Source organism: Motacilla alba, chromosome 4, assembly GCF_015832195.1.
Source record: "Motacilla alba alba isolate MOTALB_02 chromosome 4, Motacilla_alba_V1.0_pri, whole genome shotgun sequence".
NCBI lineage: Eukaryota > Metazoa > Chordata > Aves > Passeriformes > Motacillidae > Motacilla > Motacilla alba.
Window position 1 is genome coordinate 15,389,787 of NC_052019.1, and position 13,210 is coordinate 15,402,996.

Below are 13,210 nucleotides of genomic sequence, written 5' to 3' on the forward strand. Positions count from 1 at the left end.
TCACACATTCTTTTCTCACACAGATCAAATAAAACACAACATTTATTTTAAAACTTAATGGAAGACATTGCTGTACAAAGTAAATCTACTTGTAAAGGTACCAAACTGTGTTATCAATAGTTACATCTCACAAGCTAATCCAAATAGTTTTAAAAAGAGGGTTACTGTGCCCAGCATTTTTTATAAATATTTATCTCAGTTTACATAAACCAGGATTTAGGGAATGGAAAAAGCAAAGCCATCTCCATGTGGTGACATTTTTACTCTGTTTTCTCTGTATTTATAATTTAACTGATGAGGATAAATTGACTTATTCTTCATTAGTAGCCAGTCAGAAAAAAAAAATAACTTGGCTGCTAAGTACAGGCTGAAGCATAAATAACCCTGCAAAATGCCTGTGGAAATTAACTGAGTGAGCTGAGCTAAAAACAAGGGACTAGAAAGAATTCCCTATCTTTAAGGAGAACATGAAATAACTGTGTGTGTGTGTGTGTGCTGATGGGAAGCACAGCAAGGCCCTGTGGATTCCAGCATCACTCACACACACCAGAGAGACCCCTTCTTGCCCAGCAAGAGTTTATTTGTACCCTGATGTCACAGCCAGTTCCTAATCCATGCTGTACCTCCCATAGACATGCTTGCAGAGCACTGCAGTGATGGGGTATTTTATCTGGATACCATTCCTAAAGAGATAAAAGTGGCCTCATTCTAAGCAAGACACCAAGGACCTCTAAAGCTGCAACTCATGCACTGCTGCAGCCTTGGCTGGAGAGCTGCTCCAGCTCCTCCCTACCCAGAGAGCAGAGGGGGACAGTAAAACACACCAATGGATGCACAGAGAACAGGAGGATGTCCATAAAGGTATACAACCCTAAAAGTTCACATGTAGGGGACTACATCTGCATTTCAAACACTGTGAAAGGTCTCCCTGAGTCACATGCACCTTCAAAAGAATTATTGACAAACTGAGCTGTTTCATGAATACTCAAGTCCCAGAGAATCATAAAAGCTAACTTCAAGTAGTTTTTTCTTAAGCAGAAACAGAGATGAACAACCTTCTTATTCAATCACATTTAGTTTATGAAATATGAATTTACTAAATGAAGTAATTTTTCATCCTTGTCCTGCTGAAGTAACACTCACACTAAGAAATTAGGTAATTTTATGGTTACAAAGACATATTTTAGCTGAAGAGCTGTAAAACTGAGTGTCAAAAGAAAAAGGTGTTGTTAAGATTCATTTTTAATCAGACATAAATTTAAAAAAAAAATACTTTATTTTCATTTGGCACAGAATCCAGTCTGCAGCAGTCAGTTATCTCTGTTGCCTGGAAGGAACTCTGGGTAAGCCACAGGAAAAAGGTGGGAGCATTGTAGTGGTTTCCTGATGGCCAGAACACTGCAGTATTGTTTTGCTTTGCTTTTTTCCTTTTTTTTTTTTTTTTTTTTAGGAAGGGGTTATCAAATCATGCCATAATTATTTCTGCAACATCCTCTTCCCATACAGGAGCTGAAGCACTATTTATGGACTTTGAAAACTGCATCAATATATATGTGCAACTCGGTACTGTTAACTCAACAAAGTCTAACCACCCAGTACTGTTGCTTTTTAAAGACACTTCTTGCACAGCTTTGTCTGCTATTTCACTAAAAATTCTGCTTTAGAAGGTTTTATTTTTTTTAAGTAGTATCCTAAAGTTCTGACTATTTCACTTTTTGTTAAGATGTGTTACTACCTCAGTTTTACAGAAGCTCAGAATTCAATCATTTGCCTATAAAAGAGCTGAGGTATTTCTCAGTAAATTAAATATCTCCTGAAGAGGTCCAGGAGACCGTATAAACAGAGTTTACAGAAAGCTAATAGGCATATTGGTTTTACACAAGCTCTGAGCAGATGAGCAGAGACACAGACAGTGCCATGCACTAAACCTGAAAGGATACAGGGAAGGAATAGGCAGTACACGTTATACACAGTTACTGTGGGTCGTGCTGGCTGTTTCTCTCCCCTAATATTTGCAGAGGACATATAAAGCTAGAAGTTAATATAGTACTTTAAGGCACTTTTTCTTTTAACAGTGTCAATGAAATTTTGTCTCAGGCTCTAGGGGTTAATTGAGCTTTGTTTTTTTGGTTTTTCTTTTAAGAACTGAAGCATGGGGAGAATCCATGTGATTCAATAGAATTTCAATATTTTACTGTTGAATTGCAATCTGTGATGAGGACTGCTGTTCTGAGTAGGGGAGAGATCCAACACTTGAGGAGTATAACAGATTCAACATTCGACATATTCCTTTAATGTGTGAAAAACTGCCTTGTTAGCGAGAACAGATTCAATATTTCAGTGCAGTATGAACATTATGGCCAAGATGTTTAAATCTGACTGCTGAAACTTACAACTAAGTCTGAATTAGACACTTCAAATTAAAGTAGCCAGATTTTAAGAAAAAAAAATCAACCAAACAAAACCTCAAATATAAACACAACAGAACACTAACAAAACCAATTAACATGATCCAGAGGTGGCCTACAGAAGGAGGGTAAAGGCCCAGAGACATGCAGTGTAACAGATCTTCAAAGATGATCAACAGGCTGAAGGTTTGGGCTGAAGTTCAACAGGCTGAAGTAGGGATGCCTAAGGGGGATACCATTTCTATAAAAGTTTCTTCCTGCTTTTTCTTTATCACTTCAGATTGCTTAATGAAGGATCATAGCAGAATTACATGGGTGATGCTATCTTCCTCCTTCATAATCTGTCATCCAGTCCTAAAGGAGAAAGCTGAATTTGAAATGCGCCTGTATGGCAGGTGCCTTTCTTGTTTCTGTGGGTCAGATATGTATTCCCTAATTAATCTGGTCACTGTAGCATCAGCATTTATCAACGCTTATCAATACAAACTAAGACAAGCATGTTTAATGAAATTATACACCCAGAATTTTCCTCAGTTCTTTGTGTATTTTAGAATACTAATTTCAAAACTAACAAAACATTATTTATTGTCACAGAAATGGTTTCACTGCATATTCCCCATGTCCAAATGAACAGGTGTTGTTCTACCTGGGGAATGCTAAGTGCTGATTAGTGATCAGGCTTGTTTGTCATGATATTTATGGGTTTGACCTAATACTTATGAGATTACAGCCAATCTCAGAAGAGGAAAACCTCCTGTGGGAATGGAGTGTAGGAAAAGTCCACCACGGGGAGAAGGGTTAAGCTGAATCATGCACAAGAAAAAAAAGCCTGGACTAGCATTTCTATCTATGTTATTTTATACACACACACAAAAATTACTAGTAGACTGTAGAAGACATGTGGCATGTGAGGGAATTATATTTATTATTTGAGAGAATTTCAGTCTGCATGCAGTTTATATGAACATAAATAAATGTTTGCTGAAATTACTAATGCAGGAGAGCTATTTTCTGGATCATCCACCAGAACTATTAAGCCAAAGCTAACATGTAGATAGGGTGAAAATGTCTAGATTGTGTTATTCAGTGTAGCAAATAACTGTCTGTAACTGAGTCACGTTAAGCCTTTGGTACTTTTATTCTTGGTCTCTGAGGCCAAAAGGATCAAGGCAGCATCTCAGTCAACAAGTAATGGCCAACATTGTTTTTAACCCCATGAAAATAGAAGTGGTCAGGAAACACTTCTTTTTTCTGCCATCAGCAGTTTTGCCCCAAATACTGCACAGGTTACTTCACACTCCCATAAGAATTCTCTGCTATCACAGCACACAGAGATGTCTATACAAAGATAAATTGTTCTTGGGCTGTATAAATCAGCTTTCTATTGCTTTCATGCTATCACTTAAAAATACGGAGTTGTAAGATGGGCTGGCTTAAAACTTTCCATTCCAAGTCTCACCAGCACCAGGGAGTTTCAAGTTTGAACAGTGTAGAGTTCAACAGAAAATAGAGACAGGATAATATACCCACAATGTAGAGGATATAACCAAAGTTTGGGTGTGTGGAAACTGTTTAGAGAGTTGCAATAACATTAAACAAATACATATAATGATCAGATAAGGGGCTTTGCCAGCCAGTCAGGCTGTTCTGGTCATGGAGGGGACACAAGCACAGGGAATGATGTGCAAAGAATTGCCTCTGATACTGTGTTCCACTTTATGGAAGAACAAATATGTGAACAAAATCCAAATTCAAAAGGCAAATGGGAGAACAGAGACAAGTCTTGCGTGCAAAAACCTCAGCAAAGGCAAGAGATGACACCACTGAAAAAATGGAAGGCTTTTAGTTCTCTGACAGAAGAAGACTAGTAAGAGGTGGACACCTGTTATTTTCTTTTTTTTTTTTTTAATTGAATGAATTTTTTTTCGCAGTCTGAATCCCAAAATGAAGCCTATAGGAGATATTCTGATTGTTGCATTCATAGTACAGGTGAATAGTTGTGCAAGTTCCCAGGGTTTAACTTCAAGACAGCCTGGCAAATCTGTTCCTTGTGAAAGTTGCTCTCTTTCCCATGGGAAATTCCTGTGGGAATTCAAAGAAATTCAAACTCCATCAGAAAATAAGAGGAAGACAAAAGCCCTTAACCATTCTTTCTCCCTTTGCAGAACTCCCAAAATATCTAAATTTGAAGTATTTTTAAAGCCACAGCAGAGCCAAAGACATTCAGTTTGGAAAACATTGTGTTGTTTAGGGGAAAAGGAAATGAAACACAGTAAGGAAGGGGATGAAGAAAGACAACAAGGTTCAGTACAGGACCTATCAATCACCAGCTAGCACTGGAATATCCTGTGCATTGACAGCTTCTAAACACATCAGCTTTCCTGAACCAAAGGTGAGCAAAACCAAGGAAGGGTTAAAAATAGAAGAAGAAAAAAATAAAAATAAAAACAAATAGAGAGGGAAAGAGAATTCTCAAATGCCAGGCACTTAGCTTCCAAAAAGACATAAAGCAGATATGGACAAATCCTGTACTACAAAAACTGAGAAAGCAAAGAGCTTGTATGGCCAGCTATCAAGCAACATATGTGGCAAATTGGTCATGCATGAGGAAGTCCCTCAAAACTAACGCAGTTCTCAGATTTATTCCAATAGTAAATTTTGACCCCTGGTATTTTTAGCTCTCTGTTGTTTGCTGTTCTAGCAACAATGTGCCTGTAGTTCTGGCAGCAATTCATACTGCAAATACTCCCTGCATTAAGAATCCTGTCAGAATTACTGAGCACAGTGCAAATATCATGTGTAAGGCTGCATTGTTACACTTAGTTGTATGACTCCTGCTGTTTGTACGGAGGGTTGGAGTGGACATACCGTGCACAGACATTTTATCTTCTTGAAGAAGAAATGCAAACCCTCTGCATTTCACACACTCTGGAAAGCCTAGCAAAACCTAGTGTGTGAGGATGCAGCATTTCTTTGATCTGACCATGCAGCCAGCAGGTCTGACATGTTTGAGCCAGTGCTGTCTCCTGCCTTAATGAGGCAGAATGCTCCTGTACTCCACACTCCCTGGGCTCTGAGCTTCTCAGCACCACCCTGTCTTTCCTGTTCTACTTCCCTTCTTCCATCCAAACTATCTTGGAAGATTAATGGATGAAATCTCTCACAGCTGTCATGCAAAGATTACATGGACACTGCTAAAATGTTTTTGAGATAAATAAATAAATATTTATTGTCAGCAATGGATTTTTAATTTTTTACTTCCCTCAAAAATATTTTCAGTCACTTTCTGGTACATGAGTAGCCTGCTAGAGGGATCCTGTAAAATCACTGCCTTTGGGAGAAGAAGGTACTAAACAGCACCCAACTACAGCAAAGCTGAGGCCTGCCCCCAGCTATCCAACTTCCACCTTGCATATTTACCTGTAAGATTCAGTGTATGGCTTCCTCTCCACTGGTTTGTGAGAGAAAACTAACTCATCTCCCTTTGCTATTAGGCCTGTCACATCGTTCTCTGCACTCTAGTCCATTCCTATGGGGCTTCACAAGAGAAAAATACATGACCTCTTTCTACTGCAATAAATCTTTCTCAGCAGGTCTGACTTTAGCCTTCTAAAGCTCCTCTATCTGATCGTGTCATCAAGCCTCTTATCAGTCTGTTTCATACAACATCTCACCTCTCCCTAGCCTCAATTCTGCACCCAGCCACTTAGAGCCTTCCTTTCCTCTTTTGAGTTGTGCCAATGACCAGGAAGGGAAGCTGGCAAGTGAGCATGCAACCACCAGAAAGCAGGAAGAAAGCAACAATGGAGATGAAATCCACCCAGCCAGCTAAGTTACAAAACCATATTGTTAACCATCCTGCCTCCCTGACCCCTTTTGAGTTCCCTTATGACGAAAGAGCAAACTAACTGTTTCCATCCCTGCTGGGGAAGGAAGAGAGAGATATCATTGTTGTTCTGACACTTGGGAAGTACTCACATACAATGCAATGAGTATTACTGCAAGATTCTAGGCAGGCAGATTAGGACATTCTTCAAAAATTGTTTCGCTGTAAGAGAGTGATATGCCAGCCCAGCTTTTATCAGGTGCACAAGAGTAGTTAAATGGGCTGAAGGATGAAGCATGTAATTCATATGTTAAACGTTCACTGCCAGCATTGAGAGCTTCACTCCTTCCATTCATTCAGCGATCCAACTTATTTCTTAAAATTTCATGCAATGAAGAAGACTTGCATGCTTGTGCTAGCTCGTGACACCCTAAAAAACAAAACTGCAAAGCCTTTTCTGACATGCCAGCCTGTGAGAGCACTGACATGTGAGAAACTGTTCAGTCTATAGATGCTCTTTCTGAGTTTCTATGCAGATTTCACTCACTCTCTTTGAGAATTTAAACAGATAATGTCTGGCAGTTCAAGCCAAGAATCCAGCCCTTTTTTGCCTTTTTTTTTTTTTTTTTTTTTTTTGTGGTTGCGTTTTTTGTGGTTGTTGTTGTGTGTGTGGGTAAGGATGATCACTTTAAGTCTTTGTTTACTATTTTTATCAATTAGCAGACAAACTTGGGAGCTACAGTCAGAACTAAAGAAGTTCAATGGATCTGTGTTGAGATCTCTAAGCCTGCATATCAGGTCAGAAGTAGAAGAAAATGTACTGGTATTTTTGTAATCCAGATACTGCACAATGAAGGTAGTATTTAAAATATGATAATGAAACCACAAAATGCATCAGTTTTCATTTTTGTATATGCTGATACCTACAAATTTTAAGCAGAAGATTTGCTAGCATCTGTGAAGCAAATAAAGGCTTCCAACAAGGAGTTTTTCTCCCTGGTTACCTTTTATGAAACCCATATCAGTAGTCCTGCCAACCAGTCAACCAGTTCCAGAAAATTCCTCCAAAAATCCACCACAAACAGGAATTAAAAAAAAAAAAGATATCTATTTTCACTACCAGGTAGAAAACACTATGCAAATTTGAAGAATACACAATAAATGGTGTGAGGTATAGCAGACCTTTTAAAAAAATGTTCTGTTTATGGCACTACTGTCAAGGGATTCTGGTGTCTTGTTTTTTTATATAAAGCTGACAGTATTATTTTTAACTAAAATTTCAAATATTACTCTTAAACAAACTCAAATGGGGACTTTGGATGAAAAAGCAACAACAGAATTTTCTAGGGGTTTGACTCGTGTGTTTTCAAGGGCTCTACATTTTCCTAAGTGATATTAGACTCAACTATGAGAAATTCACAGGACCTGTACCCATACATTTTATAGAGAATTTATTAATTTGCTCTTTTTGACAATATTCTCCTGCTGAGAACACAATACCTATATTATTTTGGTAAGCAAAACTTCCACTTTTTGGCTGAAGATAATGCTAGAAGTTCACATTGTTTTGCTTTTTTCAGGCACATATTCTTTTCTTACATATGGGGGGGCAGAAGAGAACCCTGCAGTATCATCTCCTTTTACAGCTCCTTACATCTGTAAGATATCAGATATATTTGTAGTCTCTGTCCTTCACCTTCTCTTCTCTGTATTAGATCTCACAGAAAATTGTCAAGTAACATATTTCAAGCTATTTACCAGTTTTGTCCTTTGCATAAACATGATGGTTACAGGCGAGTTGTGCATACTCATTTCACTGATGAAAAACAAGTTACTGTATTGATCATCACTAGGTGACCCTTCTTAGCACTTCTGTTAAGTCCAGAGGAATATTCTTCTATGAAGAAAAAGAAATGAGATTTATTTAAAGCAATCCTTAGTAATAGAAAGAGAGCATCAAAGCTGACTAATCTAAATAGCATCTATCAACTATCTTTCCTCTTACTGACTCACAAAAATAAGAGCCTCCAGGCTGTTCTAAACCCTGTTCTAAAGCTGTTACTTTGCCAATGTTTTCCTTACTCTGCTAGCCGGCCCCCAGTACTATTGAGTTTGAATCTGTTTTATCATGGTGTTCACAGGAACTGAGCAAGAGGGCTTATGCCAATCTGTCTTTTCCTGATCTCTCTTTCCAGGCAGTCTGGCCAACCAACACAGAAGAGATGGCACCATATCTTCATGTTTGTGCCCACACAGCCAGGACAATCAGTTAGCTTTTAGCATCTACTTTAGCTTTCAGAGCTTTGCTGACATTCCTGTAAGTGAATTACTCTAGCTAGTTTATACACCTATCATGTGTGATGCCTGAAGTTTAAAAATGTGCTCATTTACTAAACTGACAATCATGTAAATGGCTTCCAAAGAGACCAAAAAAAAAAAAAAAAAAAAAAAAAAGGAGAGAAAAAATTTAGGAAATGGCACAGTCATTTTGATGTTCCATTTTTGTTCACAGTTTCCAAATAAAAGCCTAGACTGGTTGCTACTATAAAAGCAACAGACTGTTGAGTAAATATTTTGTGTTTTCCACTTCTTTTTTATCAGTGCATATTATTGATTGCTAAGTAGTATCAGTTCTGTGGGCTCAAATATTACCTATTGGTGAAGCAGTTAGTCCTGATGGCATTATCTCTTTTTTTCCCCCTCTTTCCTATTTTTTTTTCTCTCCACTTAAGCAGCTTTTCTCTTCTGAAGATCACCAGATAGCAATCCACTCATAAGCAGTCAAAAGATGCCCTAGATAAAAGATTTGGGTTATGATTCACAACATGTGCAATGAATATACTATTCAGGACATTCTTCACTGAGACCATTGTATTGCATATTCATTTTGCAACGCAAGTATATGATGAATATGACAATTATCAGAATCATAGCAAATGAAGTTTCTCATTTGCCCATCATTCAATAAAAAAAAAAATCTACAAAAAAACTAACATCAAAGTTGGAAAATTTAGAATTGTGAATATATTGGTTGGTTGGGTGCTGCTCCAGAAAGGCTCAAAAATGATGCAGAGAAGTGCAATATTCATTACTGAACTTCACTAGTAAAACCATGGCACAGTATTATTAACAATCTTTTCCAAGGCCAGAGAAGAGAGTTAGACCAGAACATGGCACTGAGGAGGTCTGAAAGCAAGTTGGGAAAGAAACAGTCCTGCTTAACAAAGGAAAGACAACCAGCATGGCTCACACGAAAATGGCAGCAAGCTAGAGGGACACACACAAGCCAGACGTATTTTTAGCAGCTGAATCATTAAATAGGTGAGAAGTGAACAAATGAATCTTCTGGTCATGGTCATATTGGCTCCAGTAGCTCCAAGGTCCATTCAGCTTTAATGTGGTCTGTGGTGGAGCACAGCATGTTACAGGTACTGCTTCAGTCTCCCTGGCACATGAGCCAAACTACTGACAGCAGTAGTAAGCAGGTAATTATCTATTATTATTTCATTTGCATGTACAAATGGTTTGCCAGTTCAATGCAGGAGAAGAAATGTAATGGTGACCTTTCAGGCAGGCACTCTGAGTAAGGGGTAATCTAAGTTTGCATTCCGTCACATAACTTATTAAAATATAGTACAAGACTCATGATTATTAAAGTGTTTATTGAGTCTGCATTAGAACCGCAGGAATTATTTATGCAAGAAATAGCAGTCTTGTAGATGTAGACTACAAAGTACCAATTGGATAAGAGAATATATGTATCTTTAAATTAAAGACTGCAACTATAATTTTGGACTTTCTTTTTCATTACAGAAGCAAAATAACATCTCTACTCTGCAAATAAATTCTTATAAATTGAGAATCAGTCAAAGGGATTCCATAAATCACTTTGGGATGACATGCTATAGCAATAACCAGAAACAAAGGGAATGTCACAGAGACAGAAAAGTCACTACAGTCTTTTTCGTAACTCACAAGCAGAATTTTAACAAGGAGATCGTACAATTCATCAGTACCTCCTCCTAGACTATAGACAGATGATCAAGTCTGTGGTACCATTTTTCAGGGCTTTTGTTATTATTATTGTTACTACTACTTCAATACAATTACACTGTGATATGAAAGTACAATGTTTCCAAAACATAATAACGAGAATCTGAAACATATGTTGATGAAGATGTACTAGTGTGCCTTCAACATTTAATTACTGACACTTCATTTAAAAATGTCAACCGTCCAAAATGAGGTTAGTTAATGGCATAGATTGATGGCTAAAAGTACAACCTCAAACCCAAGACTTTTTAAACAAGACTAATCATGGAGGTTAATGATTTCCCCAAATTTTCCCTGAAACATGTCTCAAAAGTACACAGCTTATTGTTCCTTTTCCTCTTCAAAGTACCTAGATTTCACAACATGCTAGCCATGGTCCTACATGTATAAGCAAAACCTCAAAAGTAAGGTTAAAAGTAAGTAATACTCAAAAATCTTTGAGGACAGTTTAGACAGTAAAAGTGTGATGAAAATAAAAATATTTAGGTGTTAGGTTTCTTTTTAACAGAAGCCATGCTTTGGTACTCAGCATGGAGTACATTGAGGAATAGCAAATAACTGTGAAATTATTACATGAAATAGTAGCGCAAGATTTTTTTTTTTTTTTTTTACTATTTTAGTAGAAATTAGTAGACCATGATTGAAAAAAAAAATAACAAATATAAATATTTCATAGAATCATAAAAAAGGTTAGGTTGGAACATTCCAATCCCCTGCCATGGGCAGGAGCAACTTTTACTAGACCAGGTTACCCACAGCCCCATCCAACGTGGCCTTGAACACTTCCAGGAATGGGGCATCCACAGCCTCTCTGTTCCAGCACATCTCCACCCTCACAGGGAAGAATTTCTTCCTCACTCCTAATCTAAATCTGCCCTCTTTCAGTTTAAAGCCATTCCCCCGTGTCTTGTCACGGCAAAGTCTTGTAAAAAGTTCCTCTCCAGCTCTCTTGCAGGCTCACTTTGGGTACTGAAAGGCTGCAAAAGAATCACCCCAGAACCTTCTCTTCTCAGGCTGAACAACCTGAACTCTCCCAGTCTTTCCTTGGCCTTTCCTTTCCTATTTAAACTTTTCTGAGCCTCACCTTTCCTATTTAAAAGAGATCAACTTGCAACGTTGTGGGAATTCCATTTGAGAAAGAAGTAATGCCAAAAAACATCTATACACTAAAAATTTACCAAACTGAACACCACCAATTATTACACACAAGGTTATGCATAGTGGTGATAGTAATAACAATATTTAAGAAGAATGATTCTAAAATGGGAACTTAGAAAGGGACTATGACAGGTATGAAACTTCATGTGAAATTTGGTACTTGATTTCAGAAGAGAAGCCCATCCAAACTCAGATCAAGCAAGGCCAAGTAATGAAAAGTGAAAATATCAAGCTCTGAAAATATACCATTATTCATATGTATTTTTTATGTATTTTTGATGCTTTTATATCTATTTCATTAGCTGTATTCCAGTAGAATAAGATTTACATAAAAAGCTTTGCACTGTTTTTTTCTAATTATGTGAGTTCCTTCAGATCCCCTGCAGCAGCATTAAAATTTAACCATTTCTTGTTACTAATCTAAAGAGAAGTTGGCCTAATTAATATTGGTAATTGATTATAACTAACACAACATAGCACAGTTAATATGACACTGGCGCTGATGCTGGCTCCTTACTCAAAAGAATTACTAAAAAACTAAACACAATGCATGAATGATAGATGGGATTTTCTACAACATTTGTTCTGTTTTATTGTTTGTCTGTTGTGAATCACTTCCCTTAAAATATGCAAGATGTCTAATGGAAGAACAACTTTACAGGGAAAAATATGACAGGATTGGGGAGAGAGTTGTAATGTACTCTACAAGATGTGGTGCATGTTCCTCTCAGTATGTGGAACAACTTGGGGACACAACATGATGGAGAGAGGAAGGCACCAAAGGAGAGATGAAGCAAGAGAACTTGCAAAAACTGAACATTAACTGAAGGCACCATTTGGAGTTACTTCAAAGCAAGTCTATGAGACTCTGCAGACATCACCATCTGTCACATACTTCTAAAGATTTGAACTCTCAAGGGGCTACTTCCTGCAAGACACGAACATCTTCACAGAAGAGATTAGAGATACATCATGAACCATCTCATCCTGACTATTTATCATGATAAACCTGCCAAGTGCATTAAATTTGCATAAAAGGATGTGGTCACCTTTAATAAGCCACCTATTTCTTGATTTCTCAGTGACAAAAACTGAATTGAAACACATTTAGTAGGAGTGCTGCAACTAATCATTGAACAGGCAATCTTTCACAGAGCTGCCACACTATGATCTAGCTCCAAGATTTTGCAAATGTGCTTTTTCATTCATAGCCTAATTTTAAGCTGCTAGGTATTACAACATGCATCTCTCTAAATGAATGAGAAATGCCAATTTAAACTTGTAAAACAATAAATCTCTCTTACAATGTCACTTATAGGGAAAAACCCACAGCACTGGTATTCTGAATGATAATCATCAGTGGAATCATCTGTATTCATTGCAGTTCCCTGTATCAGCAATGCAGAGTCTGGGTGAAACTTCAACAAATTTCATTTTTCTTTAAGTTTTTCTGCTGATGTATCTAACATTTTTATGTGTACTTGTGAAAAGACCCAAAGGGAAATCCTGAAGGGTATTCAAATCTGTGCAACCTAGTTAACATTTGTTGATAAATAATAGATTAGCTTTCCATGAGTTACGGCTTCAGTATACTTTTTGAGATACATCCTAAGCAAGTTTTAAATGTAGCTCATCAAGACAATACAACTAAACTAACTATGTCACCTTTGCTACAGGTTATTATCCAGTCTTGAAATTTCATGTCAGGTCACAAGAAATTTCAAAATGTCCTTTTAAAGACACTGTATGCTACACCAGGAAACCC

General features: G+C 37.4%; 1 protein-coding gene and 1 long non-coding RNA gene across 12 annotated transcripts in view; both read right to left on the bottom strand.

Moving 5' to 3' along the window:
- LDB2 (LIM domain binding 2) overlaps positions 1–13,210 on the bottom strand; it is a 214,562-nt gene that overhangs the window by 184,984 nt on the left and 16,368 nt on the right. The gene's annotated exons all lie outside the window — the stretch shown is intronic.
- Positions 1,410–10,976, bottom strand: LOC119700605. The gene is made up of 2 exons (XR_005256826.1): positions 8,887–10,976; positions 1,410–8,131 (listed from the first exon to the last, which is right to left on the bottom strand). It is a non-coding gene; the product is annotated as an uncharacterized LOC119700605 (long non-coding RNA).